Source organism: Sciurus vulgaris (genome assembly GCF_902686455.1).
Source record: "Sciurus vulgaris genome assembly, chromosome: 17".
Taxonomy (NCBI): domain Eukaryota; kingdom Metazoa; phylum Chordata; class Mammalia; order Rodentia; family Sciuridae; genus Sciurus; species Sciurus vulgaris.
This window is the reverse complement of record NC_136478.1, coordinates 33,730,343-33,754,653: the sequence shown is the minus strand read 5'-3', so window position 1 is coordinate 33,754,653 and position 24,311 is coordinate 33,730,343. Positions and strand designations below refer to the sequence as shown.

The 24,311-nt window shown below is 51.2% G+C and overlaps 1 protein-coding gene and 1 pseudogene across 4 annotated transcripts in view; one reads left to right on the top strand and one right to left on the bottom strand.

The window, feature by feature from the left end:
• The window catches only part of LOC306647773 (NADH dehydrogenase [ubiquinone] 1 alpha subcomplex subunit 1-like), a 442,780-nt pseudogene that overhangs the window by 43,436 nt on the left and 375,033 nt on the right, over positions 1-24,311 (bottom strand). The gene's annotated exons all lie outside the window — the stretch shown is intronic.
• Positions 9,600-24,311, top strand: part of ADCY7 (adenylate cyclase 7) — a 55,321-nt gene continuing 40,609 nt past the window's right edge. Inside the window, exon 1 of one of the 3 annotated variants that reach the window (XM_079117266.1) lies at positions 9,600-9,622. The gene's annotated coding sequence lies outside the window, so the exon portion shown is untranslated. Of the gene's footprint in view, positions 9,623-18,290; positions 18,452-24,311 lie in introns of those variants that run through there. The other 2 variants (XM_079117264.1, XM_079117263.1) reach the window with 2 other exon arrangements.

The window sequence follows — 24,311 nt, the reverse complement described above, 5'->3', positions numbered from 1 at the left end:
GGTGATGGGTGACCAGCCACATTCTCGGAGTTTAGACTCCCCTTCCCCTTTCCATTTGGGATCAGTGCTATGCACAGTTGTTCCATAGATCATTTCATTATCACCTTTTATGTGTACTTACGATTTATCATAATATTGTTTATCCCTAAACTTAATTTTGAGATCCTGGTTTTTATATATTAAAATTTACAGAAGCTAACTTCTTAAAAAAGTCTTTGAAAGCCCTGCTATCCTACTGATCTTCATACTTTACAGGCTAGTGAAAAGCACCGTTTAAAACATGCAGCATTAAAGGTGAAAAGTACGGTAGCAACTGTAGTTTCTGGACATAAAGTGAGAAGGGCTGCAGGGATGAGCATGTTTTTAGTGGTACATACAGTAGATAAGTATTTAGAAAGTTTGATGAAGTCAGTGTTTTAATAACCTTTTATCTATTTCCTTCCTTGATTAGCATTGCCTTCTGTGTTAAGAAATTCGGATTCCTGTGAGGTGCTGGAGGTTTGAATCATCTCGAAACCTTTGCAGTCCTGTCCAGTTACCGCTGCAGAGGCACTAAGGAGTTTACCAGAGAAAGAGATTTGATACAAATGATTTATGAAATCTCGACATTTCCTGAGGTTATATCACTGGGCACCAGTTATGAAAACTATGAATGAATTGCACACCTGGAAGCTTTTCTTTTTTTATAAGCTAACTACAGTGTCTTCAAAGATGTCAATTGTTTGCCTTGAAAATTTTATAAATTGCATTTCTATGCACATCTGACCCCCACCCCCGTGCTTACCATTGGGTTTATTATTCATAATATGCAATTCAATAAAGGCTTTGTGCTTTCATTTATCTTCAGAACCTCTCGTATGAGCCTTTATATAAAACCCAAATGGTTTTTTTTTTTTTTTTTCTTTTTTTAAATTTGTAATTCTAAATAGAGCCCTGTTCGGAAGTAGAGGTTTTCTTGTGTATGTAGTATTTCTGCGGGTTCCTTAATGATCTCAAACCTGGTTTTCATCCTCAAATAGTGAAAGGATACTTCAGGATGCTGTTTTTCTCCTGCCTTGTCCTAAACTGTGATAGCAGTTTGGCCTCCCCACAGCAATAGAAGTTGACCCCATAGAATTTGGTTATTTGCAGATACCAGCCCATTAAAAAAAAAAAAATTATATATATATATATATATATATATAATTTTTAGTTGTAGATGAATCTTATTTATGTGTGGTGCTGAGAATTGAACCTGGTGCCCCACACATGCTAGGCAAGTGCTCCACCACTGAGCTCCACCCGCAGCCCGCCAGCCCGGTTTATCCTGGCTTTAACACAAGGCGCTGTGCTTGCTGCATTAAGAAACGAGGTGCTCTACCCACAGATTAGTGGAACAACAAGCTGCACAGGCTGAATGGCATGGTGAAGATGGTTCTGAGGAACAGGAGAAGCAGGGTTAAGAGCCAAAGTGGACCGCTGAAAGCATGTTTTCAGAACTCTAAGGGGGAAGAAGGGGCAGAGCTTGCCGGGACTCGTGGTGCCTGCCTGGGACCCCGAGTGGTGGTGGAATGCTGGACGGTTAGCTGCCAGGTCGCCACGGACTGCTTTAGGAGGAAGTTGCTCAGTAGCACGCGGAGAACTGCCCGCTAAAACTAGACCTCGGCTCCAGCGGTTGAGTTTTCTTCCCGCTTCTGGAACATCCAGCTGGAAGTGCTCCCCATGGACATGCCCTCCTTTCCAGTAGCATCCCCGAAGTTCTCGCATAGTAAAGGACAGAGTGAATTCACACGGAGGACACTGTCGTCCATCTGGTTAGATCTAGTGAATCTGCTTAATCACTATATTGAACGTATGTTCCATTGAGAAGAAACGTAAATAACAGGTCAATGTCTAAAAAAGGATCCAGTTGCCTTAAACTTTCCAATTCTACGTAACTCCCCAGAGCTATGCATTTTTATATTTTGGGATGTATCCTAAAATTTTTTGTGCACTTAAAACACATGTAAACATAACTTTTGGGGGTGGGGATGTCTTTTCTCCTCTGATACAAATGGGGTCATGCGACAGTAATCTGCAAATCCCAGCTCATATAAAGAGGTCTTTCTGTGTTACTACATGCACACGCCTATTTCCTTTTTATTATGACTTTTGCTTGCAAGTTGCTTTGGGAAATTGACATGTCAGATCCCCAAGATGAATAAACTAATGAACCATGAAATGTCATTTTTCAGTATACCTCGGTTAGGGGTTTTATAGAATATTGCTATTCCATGGCAATTGTCTTCGGAATCAAGTTTACTGAGAAAATTCCCCCTAGTTTTACGTTCTTTTAGGTGAATTTTCATGAGTTGCTTTGAGAAGTGTTTCATCTTTTAATTTTTTTTTTTTATTTTTCTGTTAGAAGTTCAGTGTTAACAATGTGCTCATCTGAGACAGTGCCCTGTTTTTCTGTATTTTATTTCCACTTTTTAGAAAATTTTGCCTTTGGAAAAACACCCATCATGTTGACTGCTCTCCACCACCCACCCATTAAAAACCCAATCTTTTTTTATTTTAAGACCCTCTGGTAACTGGAGCAGCAACAATTAAAACGTAAAAGTAAGTTACCTCTCCTAAAGTGGAATGACCCGCATGGTGAGTTGGGAGAGCTTGGGTGGAGAGAAAAAAATCCAGTTGCTTGGGGCAGAGAAGGCAGAAAATTGCCTCTAGTTTTGCTGGGGAAATCTGCTGGAAAAATTTGTTATTGAAAGGATGAACGCTAGCTGTGGGGAATCCAGACAGCCATCCCTCTGAGCCTTCGCACAGCAGTGTTTTTTAAAGATGTTTTCCTTGGAATAACTTTGTTAGGTTCTCGTGTGATTATAGAATTTCTGCTGTAATTTCTACTTGTTGGCATTCAGAATTCTGTTATGAAATGTTCTAGAGTTACCAGTTTCGCTTAGGAATGCAACTTCTTTGACTTTTTTCCTTTTTTTTTCGTGTGGTACTGGGAATGGAACTCAGGGGTCCTGTACTACTGAGCTCCATCCCCAGCCCTTTTTATTATTTATTTTATGAGAGGGTCTTGCTACATTGCTGGGGCTGACCTTGCACTTGTGATCCTTCTGCTTCAGTCTCCCAAGTCACAAAGATTACAGGCATGGCTACTATGCCAGCCTTCTTTGACTTTTGGGAACATTTTACCTTTTACATAAAACACTTAATATTTCTTTCTTGTTTAGGAAAACAAAACTTCAACAAACTAGCAATCTGAAATAATTCATTTGGGATGAAGCAAAAGTGTGGTGTGTGTGTGTGTGTGTGTGTGTGTGTTGGAAATTTAAAATTTAAAAATTTTTTTTATTGTAAATAGGCTATAATTGTATGTGTGTGGGTTTTGTTTGTTGGCTTTGTGGTCCTGGGGATCGAAGTCTGGGGCCCGCACATGCGAGGCAAGCACTCTACCACTGAGCTGCCTCTCCCCCTTTTATTTTTCATCTTATATGTTATTTATTGCAGTGGGGACTGAACCCAGGGCTTTGCACTTGAGTGCTTACTGCTGAGCTGCATCCCCAGGCCACTGATGCTTTTTGTTCATTTTAAAATTTTTGAAGCAGGACCCTGCTAAGTTGCTGAGGCTGACCTCTAACTTGCAATCCCCCTGCCCCAGCCTCCTGGGTCTCTGGGATTACAATCATATGCCCCTGCATCCTGCTGGTGTGTGTGTAAGGCAAGCAACTCTCCTATTTTGAAAATGTGAGATTAGAATTTTGTTGAATAGGATTTGTCCCGAACCATATTAATGAGAGAAAGTTATTAATGTTTAGTGTCAACACTGAAATGAAGGGAGAGGCTTATTAAAAGTATAGAGTGACCTACTTACATGTCAACCAATTTTTAAAAGAGTTATTGCTCAATTTAGGTGACAAACCATTTTTGTACTTACATCACTCAGTGGGTCGCTTAATGCATGAGCATGCTCCAAAGCAGTCCTAAGGTCAGGGTGCCATGAATCCTTATTTTTCAAAATTTAATTCAGGCCTGGCATGGTGACTCACACCTGTAATCCCAGAGACTCAGAAGGCTGAGGCAGGAGAATTGAGTTTGAAGTCAGCCTTAGTAATTTAGCAAGGCCCTGTCTCAAGAGATAAAAAGCAACTCAGTGGTAAAGCCCCTCTTGGGTTCAATCCCCAGTACCACCAGCATGGTGGCAAATGCCTATAATCCCAGCTAGTTGGAAGGCTGAGGCAGGAGGGTTGCAAATTAGGAGCCACACTCAACAATTTAGCAAGACCCTGTCTCAAAAAGTTCTGGAAATGTGGTTTAGTGACTTCAATTCTCAGTACTGCAAAAAGAAAAAAAGAAAAAAAAATTTTCAAGAAAACTGCTTTCACAGACCAGGCTAAAGTACACAGATATCTCCCCAAGAAAAAGGCAACACTGGAAAAGCCTGTCAGGGGAGGTGTGATGGAGACCAGGCAGGCACAGGTAGACCTGGAGCTGGGCTGGACCCTGTCAAGGTAGTGAAAAGCAGGGCAAGTGGCAGGATATCAGTTTTGTCAAAACTTAAAGCCAAGTGGTTCTAAAAGCCCCCGCCCCCCGCCAGCCTCTCTCTGCACTTTCCTCATCTCCTGAGACAACCACTTTCATCTTTTGGGATTTTTGTTTGTTGGGGGCAGGGAAGTGTTAACCTCTGTGTTTACCTCTGTGTTTCTAAATAACATACCTCTATTGCCACCTTTTGATTTTTAGTTCTTGTCATTGTGTTGACTTCCCACCACCCCTGAATTCCTGTGTCCCAGCCTCTCAGTAGAATTATTCCAGGTTTTATTTAGTACAATATTCAGTGTTTACATTATCATGGCTATGTGAATACTGTTTTTGTCAAACTGTATAATAAAATTATTTTCTCTATTTTTGGCAATGGTGAGTGAACCTGAGGCCTGGTGCTTACGAAGCACATGCTTTACAAACACTGTGCCATACCCTGAGCCTGATTTTTTTTTTTTTTTTTTTTTTTTTCTGAACAGGTTTTTTGTGTTTCCTGGAGTTTGTTTTTGTTTTTGTTTTCCATGCAGTTCACTAATTCATCCGAACCCTGCCAGTGCTCTACGCCCTGCAAGTTCTCATCAGCCTTAGGTATTTTAGCACTTTCATCTTGCCAGAAGTGTCTCTCCTACAGCTTCTGACCAGCTGCACTTGGTGCGCAGGCACCATCCTGGCCTCTCCACCTTCACCAGGGAGCTTCCTTTCACCCATCCACGTTGCAGCTCCTCTTCTCTGTGTCCTGTGTTTCCCTCTTTCTTGATAACTCTCCCCTTTCGCTGGTGCATAGTCCTTAGTAGCTTCCTGGGGAAGAATGCACAGGCGATAAATATCTGAAAATGTGTTCTTCATTGAGCTCAAGTAGTAGTTTAGCTGGATCTATAGAATTCCAAGTTGGAAAACATTTTTCCTTCGAAATTTGAAAGCATTGCTTCATCCCTCCCAGTGTTGTTGGCAGAAGTCTAAAGCTGATTGTGACCTTTCTTCCCTCTCTCCTTTCAAAACTTTTATGATCTTTGTTCCCAGTGTTCTGAAATGTTATGGAAATTAGGTTTTCATCTATTGTACCTGGCACTTGATGTTATGTATGCACTTGATCCTGTGACACATGTTCTTCAGTAACTGAGAGATCTTAAACTCCTGTTTACTTCCCTCCCTTCTGTTTTCTAAGAAACTCCAGTTATTCAAACATTGGGTCTCTTGGAAAGAACCTCTAGTTTTCTCATCTTCACTATTTTCCACCTCTGACTTTCTGTTCAACTTTATCTTCCAACCCTCTTGTGAATCTTGCAGTTCTGCTATCATGTTCTTCGAAGTCCCCCACCCCAGGTGTCCCTTGCTAAAAAAAAAAAAAAAAAAAAAAAAAAAAAATTCTGTGGTGTGTGCCTATTTTCCTAGCAACTTGGAGGGGGCTGAGTCAGGAAGATCACAAGTTTGAGGCCAACCTCAGCAACATAGTGAGACCCTGTCTCAAAAAATAAAAAGGATTGGGGATGTAGTTCAGTGGTTAAGCACCCCTGGGTTCAATTCCAGGAAACAAAAATAAAAACAAAAATATGGTTTTAATATATTTTGGCTTCATGGTTACAATATATTTTTGGAGTCTCTGAGGATGTTAATGATACCATTTTGTTACGAGTTTTTTGTCTGCCTGCTGTTAGCTCTTCCGCTCTTGGTGTTAGAGGCTTCCCTCAGATTTCTGGTGATTCCTGGTTGCCCTTAATGAAGAACCCAGGGAAGCTCTGGGAGGCAGTGTGAACAGCCAGTGGGGTGCCTTCATGGGTGAGCAGGTTTTGGAGTTCCAGAGAATCTCTCCAGCCTGGAGCTTGGCTGCCAAATCCTGGGAGAAAATGGAAGGGGACTGAATTGGAGATGTGTCTAGCTTTTAAATTTTCTGTTCTCAGGTAGCCCTGCCTGACGCTAGGCTTGGTTTCCCCTAGAGATTCTTCAATTTACCTTTTCCCAGAGAAAAGCCCTCCAGGTTTCTGCTGGGGTGGGGAGTGGTAGCCAGGTGTGGAGACGGGTGCCCCTGCGCTTCAGATGACCACCCTGCCCCACTCCCCAGGCTGCCTGCCATTTCCAGTTGGGAGAATTTGGAGCTTGCCCAATGCAGCAGTGATCGATCCTCCTCCCAGATGCCAGGGTAGGTAGACCGTTGGCTGTGCCACCGAGTTGGTTACACTAAACCCCCTACCTCCCCTTCCCAATGGCTGTGCCTGCTTCTCTTATTTTTTCCATTCTTTGAGCCTTGTAGGGGGAAATTCCTCTTACTGCCATCTGACTAGGCTTGGGGAGGCAGCAGGAAAAGATCGGAGTTCAGCCCACCATCTTTCCTGGCCAGTTTTCCAGCATAAATCTGGACTGGCAGGAGAGAAGTGTAGACAGAGCATATCCCAACCTTTACACTCCGTAGTCCCCGGGAGTGGCATGAAGGCAGGGTGGGCAGGAAGGGGCAATTCTCCTTTGGATTGTTTGCTTTTCTGCTGTGAAGTACCAAATCTCCTTCCTGGTGAACAATGTGAGCTGCCTGTGCCCGTGAGCCTCTGCGATCACCAGGAGAGCACTGTGGGGAAGTGAGGGCAAGAGGAACCCCTTGATCCCTGAGGTCGGTAGCAGGGCCGCGTGGCTGGGAAGGCCAACACCTGGCTCCCTGAGTGACAAGAGACGAAGGTGGAAGGATCTGACAGGCTCTGTGCTATCCACGTGCCTGTGGTTTCTGTTGCCTGGTAAAGGCTAATATTGAGTTGACCGAAATAAACAGTTTCTAGCTTCCATTGTCGTGATTGACGTTGGGTCTTAAAACCCTCTCCCTGCACCGGTGAGACCAGGCACCCAACTGCTGCAAGCCACAGAAACCGAGGGGGCGTGAATGTTGAGTGTTCTCAACATTCCTCCGGGGGGAGATTCAAGACTTCAAGCAAATGTGTCCTGGAGTTCTGCACAGCCAATGATTAAAATCAGGAGTGTGGCTGTTTAGACAACCCTGTCACCTGGGCAGGGACAGCCTGCTTTAACCTGCCACCCTTCAGTGAGGACTCACATCCCCGTGTAGACTCCTCCACTCCAAAGTTAACAAAATATTTTCTTGGTTTGATTTTCAAACACAAAAAGATTTTTACCCTATTGGTTTTTTCTTTTCTTTTTAAAGCATGAGTATGAGGTGGTATCAGAGTTTCTTCTCAGATGGTCGTGGACTCATCCAACAGTGTCTGGAGGAAACCATTCCTTGTCCTTGGATTTGAAGTACCATCCTTAACTAAACTCACCTAGGGTTTTAAAACCCTCCTACTGGGAGACCAGAGTTTCAGAGCTTTGCTACCTAGTCTGACCTGAGGCCGAGAAGTGGCCTCACCTGGGAAGTCAGACGCTTGGTCTCCCATCCCAGAGCTACTGAATCAGAAGTGGGCCAGGCAGTGTATTTTTACTAGATGTCTGAGTGACTCCGCTGCTGGCCTGTCTGAGAATGCCAATGGAGGATTGAATGTCCCAAGAGGCAGCTGTCATTGATGAGTCACAGCAGAGGCAGGATGGGGACGTCTTGACAGCCGACCGTGTGCACTGACGCAGGCAGTGTGATTAACTCACTTTCTCCAGCTCTCCGTCTGCTGTCAAGAGTTGGTCATGGATTTGTGTGAAGATGACACACAGAGGGCAGGGACAGAGGTCACAGCATTGCTCCCTGCCCTACCCCATCCGGAAGAGGGCCCGGAGCACCTTGAACTCTGCTTGGAAAGCCCAAGGGCAGAGGCCAGGAACTCTTGCCGCCTCTGTGCAGAACAGAGGCACTTGGTGTTCTGGAAGCCTTGGGCCAAACAGGTGGGCTCCCTGCTGCGTGGGTTCTGTTGAGATAGGCTGTAGGCGGGGGTGGGCCTCAGAAGTTGACTCTGATGAGGATCACCATCTACTTCCTGCCAGGGCTCCCACTTCCTGGGAGGCCGAGCTGCTCGGGAGAGTTCTTGGGATGCTTCGGTGACCTGGCCAGGACTCCCAGGGGTGGGGTTGACAGTGGAGCAGCTTAAGGAGAGCCAAACGTCTTAGCTTGCCTGGCACTCAGAGGCCCAGAGGAGGTGCCTGAGCAGTCTCGGGCAGCTGGGAGGATCTACTGAAGTCGGGTGTAAGCCCCAGCGAGGACCTCCCCACTAGCCATCTGGAGTGGAGATTAGATCTTCACCTTCCGGCATTCCACCATCTGATTCCTCAGCATGGTTTCAAAGTGGGCGGCCTCTGGGCTGGGTTCCAGGCCCACTGTGGGTGATTGGCTGTGATAACTTAGGGTCTTTTGCCTCTAGGGTTAGCTGGAGTGCTTGGTCCCAGGATCCTACAGGGAGTTCCAAATAGACCAGAGTTTCTCCAATCTGCTTTTTACAAGATCACCTGGTACCTGTTAAACTGCACCTAGACATTTCCAAGGAATGCCCTGGGGAGCCACCTGCAGTGAGAACCTCATTCATGAGTATGAGGGAGCTCTGGACAAGCTGGGTGGAGGGACCTGGGGAGTCTCTGAGTTAAATACCCTCCTTAGTTTGATTACTCCTTCCTTTGATCTTCATCCCACCCAGCCTGACTCAGAGGTGCTCTCCCAGCCTGGGTGCCTCAGGAACACAAAAGATTTTTTTTTCTTTTTTTGCTGCCAACTCTGGGCCCCACCCTGGGCTCTAGGGGTCCCTACCGGATTACACACCTACTTTCTTAGGCAGGCTTTGTTCTCCTGGTGCCTACTAAGACCAGGTCTGTAAAGCCTGCACTGACAGGGCGGCGAGCAGGCGGCTCCCACCCCTGACCCTCCCAGGAGGTCAGGCCTGAGTCAGACATTGGGGCCAAGGCTTCCTCATCTTGGCTGGAGGGCACCAGCCTGGACAGCCTTCCAGAAACGCGTTCTTTACTGGAGGGTGGGGGAGATCTGGAGCAAAACCAGCTGAAAACCGCTTGCTAGAAAGTGTTTGCCCTTGGGGATGGGAATGGTGTGGGGGTGGGGGCGCCAGACGCTCGCGAGCACGTGCGTGAGTTACTCTGAGAAAATTGTTCGGAAAAGGCGGTAGTTCCTGCTGGCCAGCTAAGGTGGCGGGTCGCGGGCTCCGGCTGCGGCGTGGGAGGCTGCGCTGGAGGTGGCATGGCGGTGCGTTCCCCACCTTTCGGGGGAGATGGAGCGGGGCGCGGCGGGAGGGGCTCCCCGGCCACCCCGGCCCGCGCCCCGCCTGGGCAGGGCGGCCAGCGGGGGGCGCCTGCGGCCGCTCCGCCGCCCCCGCCGGGAGTGCCGGGCCCGCCCGCGGCCACTCGGGCTGCCACTCGGGCGGCGGCGGCGGCTGCAGTGCGGGAGGCGGCAGGTGAGCGCGGGCGCCGGGCGAGGTGGCCGCGGGACGGGGCCGGACCCGGCCGGGTGACAGCGGCGGGCGGCCGGTGGCCCGGGACGCCGGAGTTGCGGGTGGGCGGGGTCCGCGGGGCGCGGGCTCTGCGCGGACGGCCCCTCTCGGGTGCCCTTCCCCGGCCTCGGGCCGGGTCGGAGCTGGACGCCCGGCCGCGGAGGCGCGGGTCCCCTCGGCGCGCGCCTCTCCACGCCAGCGTGGGTTGGGTCGGGTCTTCTCCGACGCCCCTTCCTCTCGGGCGCAGCCACGGGAGGCTTCCTCGACTGGTCCCCTCCTGGACCGGTTCCACTTTCCGGATGAAAAGACGGAGACCTGAGAGAGGGCCGGGACTGTCCTCAGACCATTCCCTGGGACAGTGAGGGACGTAGGATAGCAGAGAGGGGCCTTGAGACAGGGGGCTAGGATTCAACAGCTGCTGTCAGGTGTGGGCAGATGCCCCATGGGTGACGAGCCTGTCCGTCTTGGACCTGGGCTTGGCTGGGGGTGTCAGGTTGGACCCCAGGTCTATGCGGAGGTCCCACGGGAGTGGCAGGCTGAGCCTGGGAAGAGCCTTAGGCAGCTTCACGCATGGTGAATTGGGTGCACATGTGTAGCCTCTAGCACTAAGAGATGTGCGCAATCGCCAGGCGCCAGGTCCTCTTGGCCCTCCTTGCCACTCGGTGCTTGTGAGTGGGCGCTCCTGGGCCTGTCATGGAGGCAAGGCAGGGAGAAGTGGGACCTGCAGGGCCTTCCGTGGAGGCCTGATTGCTTGCAAAACCCAGGAACACCCTGAGTGTCCTCTGATCATAAGTTAGGAAGGGACCTGGGGTTAGAGCACTTGCCTAGCAGGGTTCGATCCTGGGTTCGATCCCCAATACTGGAGAGAAGAAAAAAAATAAATAAATAAAAAAGGCAGGACTGGAAGCTCTGTTTATAGGTGGGAAAACAGGTCTCTTAGCAAGTTAGCCTGAAGCTGGGACTAATGGCCTCCCAGGCTTCCTGCAGTTTGAGTTGAGTACCCACATGTGAGCCAACTCTGGGCCGGAAGGCAGAGTCTCAGGTGGGTCTGTTAAGTTACCCACCAAGGGAAGAATACATTTCTCAGCCTGTGCCTGTCCACCTCTCCCTTCTTCCTGTTCCTATCCCATGCCCTGATGGCAGTTCAGACCTTTGCTTCCGATCCCCACTTCTTGGATCCTCTTCCCCTGTAGCTGAGCAGGCAGAGCTACTGATGCTTATGTCAGGCCTTGGCTGAATCCACCAGGGGGTCTCATGTGGCCCTGCAAGTGTCAGGTGTGACCCTACCCACAGAAGGCCACTGGCCTACCGGGAAGACGCAGTGGCTGACCTTGACTCCACCTGCAGCAGGCAGGCCAGTCTACTGTGTACCAGAGGAGAACAGGGAGGGGTCTTTGGGAGAGTATGTTGACAGATCGTTTTCTTATTTATTCGAGCTTTTTGTATTTTCACCACAACTACAATAAGGAAGAAAAGCAATTATTCCTTTTATTTGTTTTGGTAAAATTTCAAAAGCAGTCCTTCAGTGGCTCCTTGGACTTGGGTTTGCAGGTGAGGTCTAGGGGCTGATGCAAGCTTCCAATGAAGTCCCAAGGTTGTGAGGTATTTCCTTACAAACTAGCTACAAAACCCAACAGAAGGGCCTGGACCTCGGGCAGAAGCGCCCTGTTGGTCAGCTGCAGAGCTTCTCATTGGCAGGGTTGGCTCCTCCGCTGTGCGCTGCTGAGATCTGGCTCGTGACTGCTGGAAAGTTACGTGATGGACATTGATGGACACTGCCTGGAGGCTGGCTGGATGGGGAGTGAGGTGATGGCAGGCCCCCTCCCGGGGGTTATTGACAGCTCCAGGCCCCAAGCCATCACAATTTGGGAGCCAGTGTTGCCAAGCCTGGAATTGTGGGGTGGGAGCTGTGGTCCCCAGAGTACCTCCCTGTGGGCTGGGCGTGGGACAGAGACTTGAGGATCTTGCTGAGGAGGCTGAGTTTGTGGATCTGCCTGCAGGCCACTCCTCCTCTTCCCAGATGTGGCAGACTGTATGTGACTCCCATCACTTCACCCCTCCCTCCAGTGCAGCTCTTTCTTAGAAGGTGCCCTGGCCCCTCTCGGACAGTGGAGTTCAGTGGTCCCTGTCAGCCTGGGTGGTCTGTGGGTGAGGGGCATGAACTGGGGGCTCTTAGAGCTTCAAGCTCTGTCTCCAGGGCATTTACCACCTTCTGCCTTTTGGACATTTGGGCCTGGACTGTTACTTTAAGAGAAGAGGGCGGCCCTCCCCTCCCCTCTCTGTCCCCCAGCTTGCTAGAGGCAGGTGACTCCTTTGCACCTGAGCTCTCTATTTGGAAATGGTTAAATGAGGCCCACAGGGTCCAGGGGGTGGCATCCAGCCAGGGCCAGGTGCAGGGAGGCCCTTGTCATTGTATGCAGGTGGGCCCTCTTTCACCAAGGACCAACTGTTGTTTGTGAGGTGGCTCCAGGTGTCCACCTGCGCTCAGAAGGGCCCCTGTTTTCAGTTGTGAACACAAAGGCTATTATCTGCAAGCTCTGGGGCCGGGAGGATGAGAACACAGGGTCCAGGAGTCCCCAGCTTGAGCCCCAGCTCCACATTTCCTAGCTGACATTGGGCAAGTGCTTCAACCTCTCTCTCAGTCTCTCATCTTTAAAATGGGAATAATGAGGATATTTATCTTAAAGGCCAAGGAACAGTTCCAGATTAAAGGGGAGCAAAAAGACATGGCCAATAAGATGCAGAATATGAACTGCGGTTGGAGAAGACAGTATAAAACTATCATTGATATGGATGAGCCTGGATATGGATGATAAAGTATTAACACGGGTGCTCTGATAACTGTTTATAAGAGTCCATGTTCTTAGGAAATACGTGCTAAAATATTTACTCAGGCTGTGTCTACTTACCCCTAATCTATGCTGAAATACTAAAGAGAAGCACATGTGTAGACATAAAGAAAACGAGGCCAAATAACAAATAGACACATCTGGGTAGAATTCAGGAGAGTTCTTAACTTTTCTGAAGGTTTTAAAATATTTCAAATTCAAAACTTTTAAAAATGCCTGTCATAGTTGGGCATGGCGGCGCATGCCTGCAATCCCCCAAGCATCTCAGGTGGTTGTGGCAGGAGGATCATAAATTGCAACCACCGCAACAGGACTTAAAAAAAACAAAATAACAATCCGTGTTGCTTAGAACGGCGCCCAGCCCTGAGTGGACACGCGTGTGTTACCGCTGCTCCCGTTTTCATTAGCGTGTGAGTTTGCCCTGTCCCGTTGGCACAGTAAACCTGAGAAGTAGGTTTTGTTTCTTCACTTTATAGATCACACTACTGAAATCCAGAGACGTTAAGTGGTTTGCTCGGGGCCACACAGTCGTGAGTCCAGGCACTAATAGAAGAATTGCAGAAATACAGTTTATTTTGGATTAATTGCCAACATTTGAAAACCACAAGATTTTGCACAAAAACCCAGATTTCTAGTTTCCTTTGCCAAACTCAAGGCCAGCACCTCTGGCCATGTTGCCACGTGGCAGATGCTGGCTGAAGCTCAGCGACATCTCCTCACACAGGATCTTTTGTTTGCTCCAGTCCTTACCTGGCCAGTGGCCTGACTGGTTGGTGTCCCCTCCTGGCCTCCAGGGGTTCTGGGTTTGCTGACCTGGGGAAGGAGCCCTAGGTTCTTCTCTCCCCACACCTGCGCCCCCACCCAGCTGTGCTGTGTGGCTATTTGGGCACCTAGGGTGCGCGGGTGTGGGACTGGGGTGCTGTGGAGGTCGGGGTGCTGTGGGGGCTGAGCTGGGGAGCTTGAGGCTCCAGTCTGCCATGTCTCACTGTGTTCCAGTCCTTCCTGCCTGCAGCCCTGAACTGTATGCCTGGCTCTGAAGAAGTGGTACCGGGTTGCTCCCCCATGAGGAGTGTGCAGGAGGGCCTCAGAGGGGCCCTGCCGTGGTTTTTGCCCTAGTCTGTTGTATGAACCTCTCGTTCTTTCTCGTCTCTTCTCTGAGCCTCACATTTGCTTATTGAAAAATCAGAAAATACAGCAAGAGGTGGGGGAAAAACCTTAGAATCTGTGCTGTTTGAAATAACCTATTAGCCTATTGATGTATGTCCCTGCAAGTGGCCTTTTTTGGGGGGAGGTATGGGGATTGAGCTCAGGGGCACTTGACTACTGAGCCACCTCCCCAGCCCTTTTTTGTATTTTATTTAGAGACAGGGTCTCACTGAGTTGCTTAGGGCCTCACTGTTGCTGAGGCTGGCTTTGAACTTGCAATCCTCCTGCCTCAGCCTCCCAAGCCACTGGGATTACAGGTGTGACTTTTTATTTTAAACATATGATAAGAAAAAAAAGTTGAACCTCAAAACTCTCCTTATTGTCCTCTGAGGAGGGTTTTGTCTATGCTGGGCTTTGCGTGGGGTTGGGCTGGGGAAACCGAGGTTCTCAGACAGACTTCAGGGTCCACTTAGCACTCCACCCAGGAGGAGCCCCAGGTGATTTTCTCTGTCCCCTATTGCTGGACATTTAGGTTGTCTCCAGTATCTGTGCTGCGAGTGAGATGCACCAAGCAGCTGAGAGCTAAGGCCTCCATCCACTGGGGATCCTTTTCTTAGGGTGACTTAAAGCAGGTCCATCTCTCAGCTGTGGGGCCCGCAGACTGGACGTGGGTTTGCGGTGGGGTGGCGTCTGGCGGCCTGTCTGTTCCAGGCGCTGAGCTGAGAGCTTTCTGCTCGGGGTAAACTCTTCTGTGGTCAGGGGAGGGGCTCCCAGGAGAGAGCTCCACCGGGAGGTGTTAAGGTGCCGCCAGGCTGCTGCTTGCAGCCTTTAAGCCCCTGTGGGTGAAGCGGGAGGTCCATGGGGACAGGACGGTGGCTGGAAGGGAACCGGGAAAGGGATCTGCAGCATCCTGTGCGTCCAGGAGGCACTGGGGAGGGCCTGTGTCTGTCTGTCTGGCCGTCTGTCTTCCTCCAGTCAGGGGCAGGGTTGGCGTGGTTCTGTGATGCTGGCTTCCAGTCCCGGTGAGTCACTTCCCTCTCAGGACCACACATTCCTCATCTGTAGAAAGGGGCCAAACGTGACCTCTTCCCCGTGTGCCACTCGGATGAGACGGTGGGTGCCGGAGCTCTTCTGGCGGCAGGGTTTCGACCTTTCAGACAGAAAAACCCAGCCCACGCAGGAGCGGGAGGAGGCTGGCTTGCCCGCAGACTCGCCTGCCTCACGGGTCTGTGTCGACACTCCCCGCCAGAGAGCAGATCGCTTCTTCCGTAAAAATTGGTGCCTATATCGTGAAGAGATAGGGAAGCTTAAAAAAAAGCCATGTGACCACCCCTAAACCGTTAGAACTGATAAACAAGTACAGTAAAGTTGCATGAGACAGAATCAGCACACAAAAATCCAGAGCTTCAACACACTGAAAATAAAATATCCAAAAGAGAAAAATGTAATTTATAATAGCATCAAAACCAATAAAAGGCAGGCTTGGTGGCCCACGCCTATAATCCCTGTGGCTAAGGAGGCTGAGGTAGGAGGATCAGAAGTTCAAAGCCAGCCTCAGCAATTTAGCGAGGCCCCAAGCAACTCAGTGAGACCTATCTCTAAATAAAATGTTAAAAAGGACTGGGGATGTGGCTCAGTGATCGAGTGCCCCTGAGTGGCAATCCCTGGTACCAAAAAACCAGAAACCAAAAAACAAAAACAAAAAAACTAACCAGGCACGATAGCACATCTGTAATCTCAGCAATTTTGGATTCTGAGGCACTAGGATCACAAGTTGCAGGTCAGCCTTGGCAGTTTAGTGTGACCCTATCTCAAAAACAAAAACAAAGCAGGTCTAGGGATGTAGCTCAGTGGTAAAGTGACCCTGGATTCCATCCCCAGTACAAAACAAAAACAGAACTTGCACAGACACGTTTCTAAAGAAGACATACCAGCCACGTACGGTAATCCCACAGGCTCAGAAGGCTGAGGAAGGAGGATTGCAGGTTTAAGCCCAGCCTGGGCAACTTGGCAAGACCCTGTCTCAAAATAAAACGGGCTGGAGATGGAGCTCAGTGGTAGAGCAACCTGGGTTCAATGCCCAGTACTGGGGGCCGGGGAAGGCCAACAGATACGAGAAAAATTGCTGAGCATCGCTGTTTGTCAGGAAAGTGCAAATGAAAAGACAAGAGGATCTCGCCTCACAGCTGTGGGAATGGCTATGGAGATGAGTGCTGGAGGATGTGGAGAGAAGGAAACCCTAGCCCAGGGCTGTACGGGCTGGCGGGCGGGGAAGTCAGCACAGCCATTACGAAACAGCCTGGAGGGGCTGGGGTGCGCTCCGCACAGAGTGGTCGCCTGCTCCTGGCTTTGATCCCCAGCACTGCAAAAAGAAAAAGCAGTATGAATTCCTCAAAAAGTTAGAAATACAACTACCATGTGATCCAGCAGCACCACTTCAGGATACCTACCCTCGGGATTTGAAGTCAGCATGTCCAGACATCTGTGCACCCATGACACACCGTTTACGGTAAAGACAGGGACTCGACCTACGTGTCCATCCAGTTAAGAGAAGGTGGTGCTGGACACGATGGAGTAGTATTTAGCCATTAAAAAGAGGGAAATTCTGTGATTCACACCAACATGGATGAACCTGAGGGACATTTTGCTAAGTGACAAAAGGTGAGCGTGGAGGACAAATATGGTGTGATCTCACTTAAATGTACAGTGAAACCATCAAGCTCAGAAGCAAAGGCATAACGTGGTGACCAGAGGCTGAGGGGAAGCGGGACAGATGGCGGTAAAAAGATGCAGTTTTGGTTAGATGGGAGGAATTAGGTTCAAGAGTGCTATGGCACTGCATACCATATACATTTCCAAATTTTAAATGTTCTCACCACAAAAAATGATTAGTCTCTAAGGTGAGGGCTGTGTTTAATCATTCCACGTCCTCGTGTAAAATCATTCCACATTGTGTACGGATACAACTTTGTATCCCATAACTATTAAATTTGCAGTAAGAATGTAACTATTGCATCCAAAAATTGGCACTTGTTTATCAGATCACAGTGATTCAGTGTTGCAATTGTTTTGTAAATCTCAAAAAAAATTTTTTTCTTTTAGTTTTTAAAAAAATTTTAAATCAGGATCCAAATGATGTGCATGTAATGGGATGGTTTCCAACTCTGTCATCTGTGGAATTGGTGCTCACTTGCTCCCTGTCTCAGTGGTAGTTTGGTTGAAGCCAGTGCCTTTACCTGCAGGAGAGCTTCCTGTAGGGTGTGCCATGTTCCCTGTCTCCTGCATCCTGTAAATGGGTCATAGCTGAGGCTCCTTCTAACTTAGTTTTGATTTTTGCACACAGTGGTGCATTGGAGATGGTATTGCACACTTCTGGAAGGTGGGCTTGTCTTGCTGATGTTCCTTCTGTAGTACCAGCAGCCACTGATATTTGATGGCATATATATATATATTTTTCTTTTTTTTTGGTACTGAGCTTGAACTCAGGGGCACTCAACCACTGAGCCATGCTCCCAGCCCTTGTTGTCTTTTATTTAGAGATAGGGTCTCACTGAATTGCTTAGGGTCTTGCTGAATGGCTGAGGCTGGCTTCAAACTAAAAATACTCCTTCCTCAGCCTCCTGAGCTACTGGGATTACAGGCGTGCACCACTGCACTCAGCTTAATATAATATTTTTCATTATCATAAAAACTCCAGTTTTTACTTGACCATGAGGGGTGCTGAGTTGGGTGTTGGCTGGAGGACCCCTGATCTCCGTGCACCCTTTCCTGTTTTTCCTGCTTTTTCTTCATTGCAGTTGCTTTTTCTATGGTATCTTTTAACTGGTTGGTAGTGTTTTATTAGAGAAAAATTTAAAACAGACATAAGCAAAAAGAGATTTAAGCTGGGTGGTGTGGTGGTACACGCCTGTAACCCCAGTGACTCTGGAGACTGAGGCCGGAGGATTGCGAGTTCAAAGCCAGACTCAGCAACTTAGTGAGACCCCCAAGCAACTCAGAGACCCTGTCTCTAAATAAAATATAAAAAAGGGCTGGGGAGTTGGCTCTGTGGTGGAGTGCCCCTGGGTTCAATCCCTGGTACCAAAAAAAAAAAAAAAAAAAAAAAAAAAATTTAAATGAAAATTTTCCTACATTCTATTATCTAGCAATAATTCCTAAGATTTGGAATTTGGTGGGGGGGTGCCGGGCGTGTGCCCTGGCCCTGGGCTGCACCCCAGCCCTGCGCACATTTCCAGAGCTGCTTTCTTCCCTTTGCAGCATCTCCGTCCCCGCTTCCCAGGATCTTTCAGGAGGGGCGCCCTCTTCCTTCTGCTCTTCTGAGGGTCACACAGGGCTGGGTGCAGGGAAGGACAGGCGGCTGCCCAGCTGCAAAGTTTTTCAAGGGAAATCAGGCCTTTTGGTTGGCAGGGCAGTTGCTTTCACATCTGTTCTTGTAGGATTCTCTGCTGTTACTCAACACCATGACCCCGGCTGCCCCTGGCCTGCTCTAAAGCCCGTCTCCACGCCTGGAAGGGACTGCGGCCCCGGGGGCTTCGGGAGCCGGCCCCGCTCTCCAGCAGGCCGCACCACCCACAGGACCACGGGAGGTAGGTCTGTCTTTCGACGCCCTGGCACGGAACCGGGCAAGCCTTGGCTGGTTAGATTTCTATATGGGGGGAAGTGGCTCAAGGGAGCTGATTTTGATGGCAAAGGTGCAGGCCGGGGTGTGGCTCGGCGGGAGAGTACTCATGTGCACGGTCCCCCACCAAAAAAAAAAAAAAAGAAAGTCAAATGTGCAGTTTTCTTAGAACATGCGTTTATTTGGAGCAGCTTTGGGGTTCTCCCTAGGGCACCCTTCAGGACCACACGGCTTTGAAGCACCAAGGCCTCAGGTCCTTCCTGGAACTTGTAACTGGTTCCATGACCTCAGTCGACCCCGTCCCCTCTGGAGACCCCACTTCCTGCCTGTTGAATGAAGGTGTGAACCAGGGCACTTTCCTAAGTTCCCTGAGGAAGGGGTCCCTGCTCATCCCTAGCCCGCAGCGGGGAGGCCAGGACACAGGCCTGGAGGTGGGCGGATGCTCTGGAATGCTACCCAGCCTCCCCACCCCGTGTGCAAAATCAACCTGAAAGCGGTGCCTCTGCCCTTCCTAGTCTGAGTGTGGCAGAGCTGGGGGCCCAAGGCCAGGACTGAGCTGGCTGTGTCCTCTCCTGGGGGTGGGCCTCGAGGGGGTGTGCCTTGGGGAGCTCTTGATACTGGCTGCAGAGTGGGCTCTGTGTTCTCCCTGGAGAATCTGGGTGCACAGTTCAATCTGGCAGAAATGTCACGAGGGCTTCTTGAGTTCCTGGTGCTGGGGAGAGCTTGTCCTTGCACTGGGCAAGCTGGCTCCGATGGAAGAGAAGTGGCAGCCCCTGGTTGCTTCTAGCAGTCAGGAGAGAGAGGAGAGAGAGAGAGAATGAGAGAATGAGTTCATTTTCTTTGAGCTGGAAGAGCCAGAACCCTTACTTCAGCCCAAGGGCAGGGGTGAAAGGGGACCTAGTGGTGCTGTGAGTGAAGGTCTAAGGGAATGGGTATTACTAATCCGGGGCGTCATGGAGACTCTGCTGCTCCCCGTGCCTTTGCTTCATTTTAAGGCGGCCTCTCCCACGCAGTGGTGGCATCTGTATCTGCTGCTGTGTAACAAATTCTGGGTCAGGAATTCACGCTCAGCTGGGTGGGGTCACTGCCGAGGCTGTTTGTGGTCAAGCTGCAGGCACCGGAAGGTTCGACTGGGCTTCCAAGGTGGCTCCGTCTGGGGTGGGCTGGCTGAGGGCAGCTTCCTTGGTTCCTCCAACATCACTTGCCACCGGGCTGTTGAGTGTCCTCCTGACATGGTGTCTGGCTTCTACTAGAGGGGACAATCTAAGAGCAAGGTGCAAGCTGTGATGCCTTTCATGACCTCAGAAGTCACACGTGTGATTGGTCACACAGGAAGTGTGGGGGGCTACCCGAGGCAGGAGGCGGGGTCACTGGAGGAGGCTGAGGGGCCCCTGGGGTCCCAGCTTCCATCCTAGCAGCCCAGTGAAAGGAGAGCGCCTTCTCCCGTGGAGTTCCAACAAAAGCCCCAGAACTGTGTCTCAGTGGCCCATGCTGAGGCCCCCCCATATCCCTCAGGTGCACTGGTCAGGAGCCCACCCTGGAGGGCTGCGGGCTACTTCCCTGAAGGAACAGGAGTCAAAACGGCTGCTACAGAAAGGTTGACCACGAATGTCCTCCACGCTGGGGCCCAGGGGAGGTCTGTGACACTGTGACCAGAGATGGTGACGGTGGGGCTCTGGGGGAGGCTTCCTGGAAGAGGTGGCATTTGTATCTGCCTTGTCAGGGTATGTGTCCTCAGCCCTTCCAGGAGGTGGAAAGGACTGAGAGAAGGCCCAGAAGAGTGAGGTGGCTAGACAGTGGATCATGGGACATAAGGGTGGCAAGGTGAGTTGAGCTGGGCACGGGGGTCTCAGAGGCCAGGAGAGGGGCCAGGACTGACTCAGGAGGCACGGGCAAACCATGGAAGAGAGGCAGGAAGTCAAGCTGGGACCTAGAGAACAGCTTCTGGCTGGCCTCCCAGGCCCACTGGTGTTAACTGAGCACTTACTCTGTGCCCTCTGTGTGCTTCTCGCTTAGCTTACATTGCAGCCCCCATGGAGTTGGACTGGGAGGTCCCGAGTTCACAGGTGGGCTCCCTGAGGTCATGTAGCTTAGCTGAGGTCATCCACAGAGGCTCTGACTCCAGGGTGCCCTTCATCACCCTTGGACCAGGACCTGGGTTGGGGGTCAGTGGCCAGCCTGGGGGTCAGACCCCTGCCAGGGCTCTGTCGGGGAGTGGGGAGGCCTCACTTCTGCCTGGAGAAGGGGAAAGGGGACGGTTGGGGACCACATTTCCCTCCCACATCCTTGCCCCCTGCAGATGTGTGCCCAGAGACTGAAAGGCACTGGGTGCGGTGGGGGAGGGTCTCTGGGTTTGTCAATGCCAAGCTGTTTGCTCAACACTCAGCACCATGGGTTCGTCCCTTGGCTGCCTGACGACTCTGGACTCTGTCCGCTGTGGTTTGGCTGAGTTCTGTTCCTCCTGCCATGGCTTCACAGCTTCGTCTTGGCCCCTGTTCCGAGGCCCCAGGTCTCCCCTGGTGGCTCAGGTCTCTCCTGTGCGTCTGGACCCCATATCTCGCCTGTAGGGCTGCTCTCCCCCCCACCCCAGCTCTGTATGCAGTGCCCTTGGTGAGACCCTCCTCCCAGGCTTGGGTCGGTACCCGTCACTTCTGTGTCCCTGGCATGAGGAACTGGGCAGGGGGCAAGGAGAAGGCTGGTCTGTGCCACAGACCCTGGCCCCTGCCCTTTGAGCACACAGAAACCAGTCTTCCCTGGTGACTTAAGGGAAGGCCACCCTTCTTTGGGGGAGCTGAAGGAGAGGGGGGACTGCTCTGTCGGCTCAGGGTCACCACCCGCCAGGGCTTGGAGATCTTGTGGGGGAAGCCTGTCCCCAAGGAAGCCTGTCCTTGCTCCCTGAGCTTGCTCAGGGTCAGCGCTGAGTCTGGGAGCTCAGGCCGTGGAGCTGGCGGAGTGAGGTTGGATCCCGAGTGACCTGGCCACTCTGAGCCTCGGTTTCCTCTTCGGCAGAGGAGGGAGGGTAGCAGGACCTTCTCACGAGGCCGTGCGTGTGACGTCTTGGCGCGCCACTAAGCACACAGCATGCATCAGATGCCCACCACGGGGACCCAGCCTCCGCCCAGGAGGACCCGTGGTGGGCACATGGTGTGGTCTGCCAGGTGCGCTGGAGCTGGGGTGCGGCAGGAGGGCGTCTGACCACTGTGTCCTCGGAGGGGAGAGCTGGGTGGCGCTGAGCCTCAGGTGTCACACAGTAGGTTTATTGTCATGCAGCCCCTGCTGTGGACCAGCTGTGGGTGTCCAGGCCTCATGGCCCCACAGGGAGCCCCCTCCTCTGTCCAGGCTTCTCCAGGCCCTGCTCAGGCCGCTGGCTGCTTTGCTGCTGAGGTCGTGCACCAGTGGGGCCCTTGCTCCCCACCCACCATTCCCTGGAGGAGCCCCAGCCCGCCTGGACTTTCCCTGCCTTTGAGGGGTACGGCCCACCCCTACTGACCCCACTGCTGTCCCTGGACAGGCTCCTTCACAGCCTGCTCCCTTCAGGGCCTGGGCGCAGGTCTCCTCCAGCTCCCGCTACCCGCCTGGCCCTGGCCGGCCTCTTGCCCACAGAGCTGAGGCCGGCCTGCCGTGTTTCCCGCAGTCGGCAGCAGCACATCCTCCCCAAACGAAGGAACGGATCGGGACTAGTCAGTGCCCATTAAAATGTGTGATTTAGGGCCGTGGAGGGTACAGGCAGGGCGGCTGGAGCAGCGCCTCCCCCTTCGCACACACCCACGCTCCAGCACCAGATTGGCCGTTAGAGCATCTCTGGCCCCAGGAGGTCCCCTGGTCCGTTCCCATCAGCATCCTTCCCAGGGCCGGCTGCCCAGCTCCCTGTCACAGGGGTGAGATCCATCTTTTTGAAGTCTCATGTCAGTGGAAACACGTAAAAATGAGCCCCAGCCTTTAGATTTGCTCGGTGCTGCGCTGGTCGCCGTGGTGTGTGTGACAGGCCTCTCCTTTCTGTCGCTGAGTGATTTTCCATTGTACACATCTGTGAAAATGTGTTTCTCCATTACCCATTGCAGGGCATTTGGGTTGTTTCCAGCTTACAGTTATGATCAAGGCTGAGCCTTTGGATAGGGTCTTTTTGTGGGCACATGTACTCACTTCTCTTGGGTAAATATCTGAGCTGGGTTGCTGAGTCATTGGGGAAGCATATGGTTAGCTTAGTCTACACTGCAGAAGGATTTTCCAGTGCGGCTGCACCGTTTTACATTCTTACCAGTGGTGCGTGGGATTTGGAGTTGCTCCACATCCTTGCCAACACTTGGTATTTTCCTTTTAAAATTTTAGTTATTCTAGTGGTAAAATGGACTCTCAGGGTCCCCCTGCCCTGGTACTTGGAATCGAACCCAGGGGCATTCTACCACTTAGCTACATTCCCAGCTTTTTAAAAAAATTTTTTTTTTTTAAATTTTGAGACTGGATCTTGCTAAGTTGCTGAGGCTGGCCTTCAATTTGCAATCCTCCTGCTTCAGCCTCCCAAGTTGTTGGGATTGCAGGTGTGTGCTACCATGCTCAGCTTGGTGTCTTTTTCTTCTTGATTTATGGATGATCTTTATGTATTCTGGAGAGGAAGCTTTGGTCAGACTTATCTGCTGTGGATACCTTCTCCTAGTCCGTGGTTTGTCATTTCCCTCTCAGTGCTGTCTATTCCTTTTCTGCTTTGGAATCCCAGGCCTGGAACATGTTTGTAAAAGGAGAGAAAAGCAATGGCCAGGTTCCCTGTGAAGTCCTTCACTCCCTCCTTTGCCTTCTGGAATAGCCCATAGCCCTGTGTGGATCCTATGCCTGTCTCCTCCCCAGAGGGCAGACGGTTAGGTCACCTGCTGGCCCCCAACACAGGGCCTGGCACTGCAATAGCTCTGTCGTGTATAGTCCCACTTGGCCAGTCTGCACGGGGTGCCCACTCTGTGACTAGCGCCGATGCCAGGGACGGAGCTTCTGATAGAATAGCCACCCTCTGGGAGACAGGGCAGCAGGGATGCTGTGGTGGGAAGGGGCAGGGGCTGGAAGGCCCAGGAGTACCTGACACCCGATGCAGGATGTGGGGAGACCCCAAGGCACATGCTCAGCAGGGGTCCCTGAGGACCCTGTCCGCAGCCAGGTTGGAAGCTTGCCCCTCTGTCTTGGAGGTCCCTCCTCCCTGTTCTCCCCTTCTGGTGTCTCCCCACTGGGCTCCCCAGTGGTATGGAAGGGGAGCTGGTGTTTGATCCCTGGCCTCACGGTGCCCAGGCTGCTGGGGTTCCCCAGGGGCTCCACTGTGTGGAGTAGAAATTCCCAGGCTGAGCCTTTTCCTTACCCTGACCCTGGCCCCGGCCACCAGGCAGATGTGAAGTGGAGAGGCAGCGGGCTGTCCTGGAAGACCTGTGACCTCTCAGGCCATCTCCTGGGTCACCTCACCACTGGATGGGGAAACTGAGTCCCGGCAGCCGAGGGCCTGCGTGTGGGACACAGAGCCAGGAAGAGGCTCCGAGCCAGGCTGTCCGCCTCTGCTTCTTGAGGATGCATTTGCTTCCTGCTTGGAGCAGGCATCTTGGGGCTTCTAATGGAGGTTTTCGGTTCTTCTTTTTCTCCCCTCTGTGGCCCTAGGATCGAACCCGGGGCCTCACTCATGCTAGGCAAGCGCCCTACCACCGAGCTACATCCCCAGCCCCTTGGTTTTTGTTTTATTATTTTTTCTTCAAAATTGTTCCAGCGTCAAGCTTCAAATTTCCATGAAGCCATTGGAGCTGGAGGCTGGCCTGGCACTGCCCTGCTCCCATGGAGGGCTCCGCTGGCTGGGAGAGGGGCCCA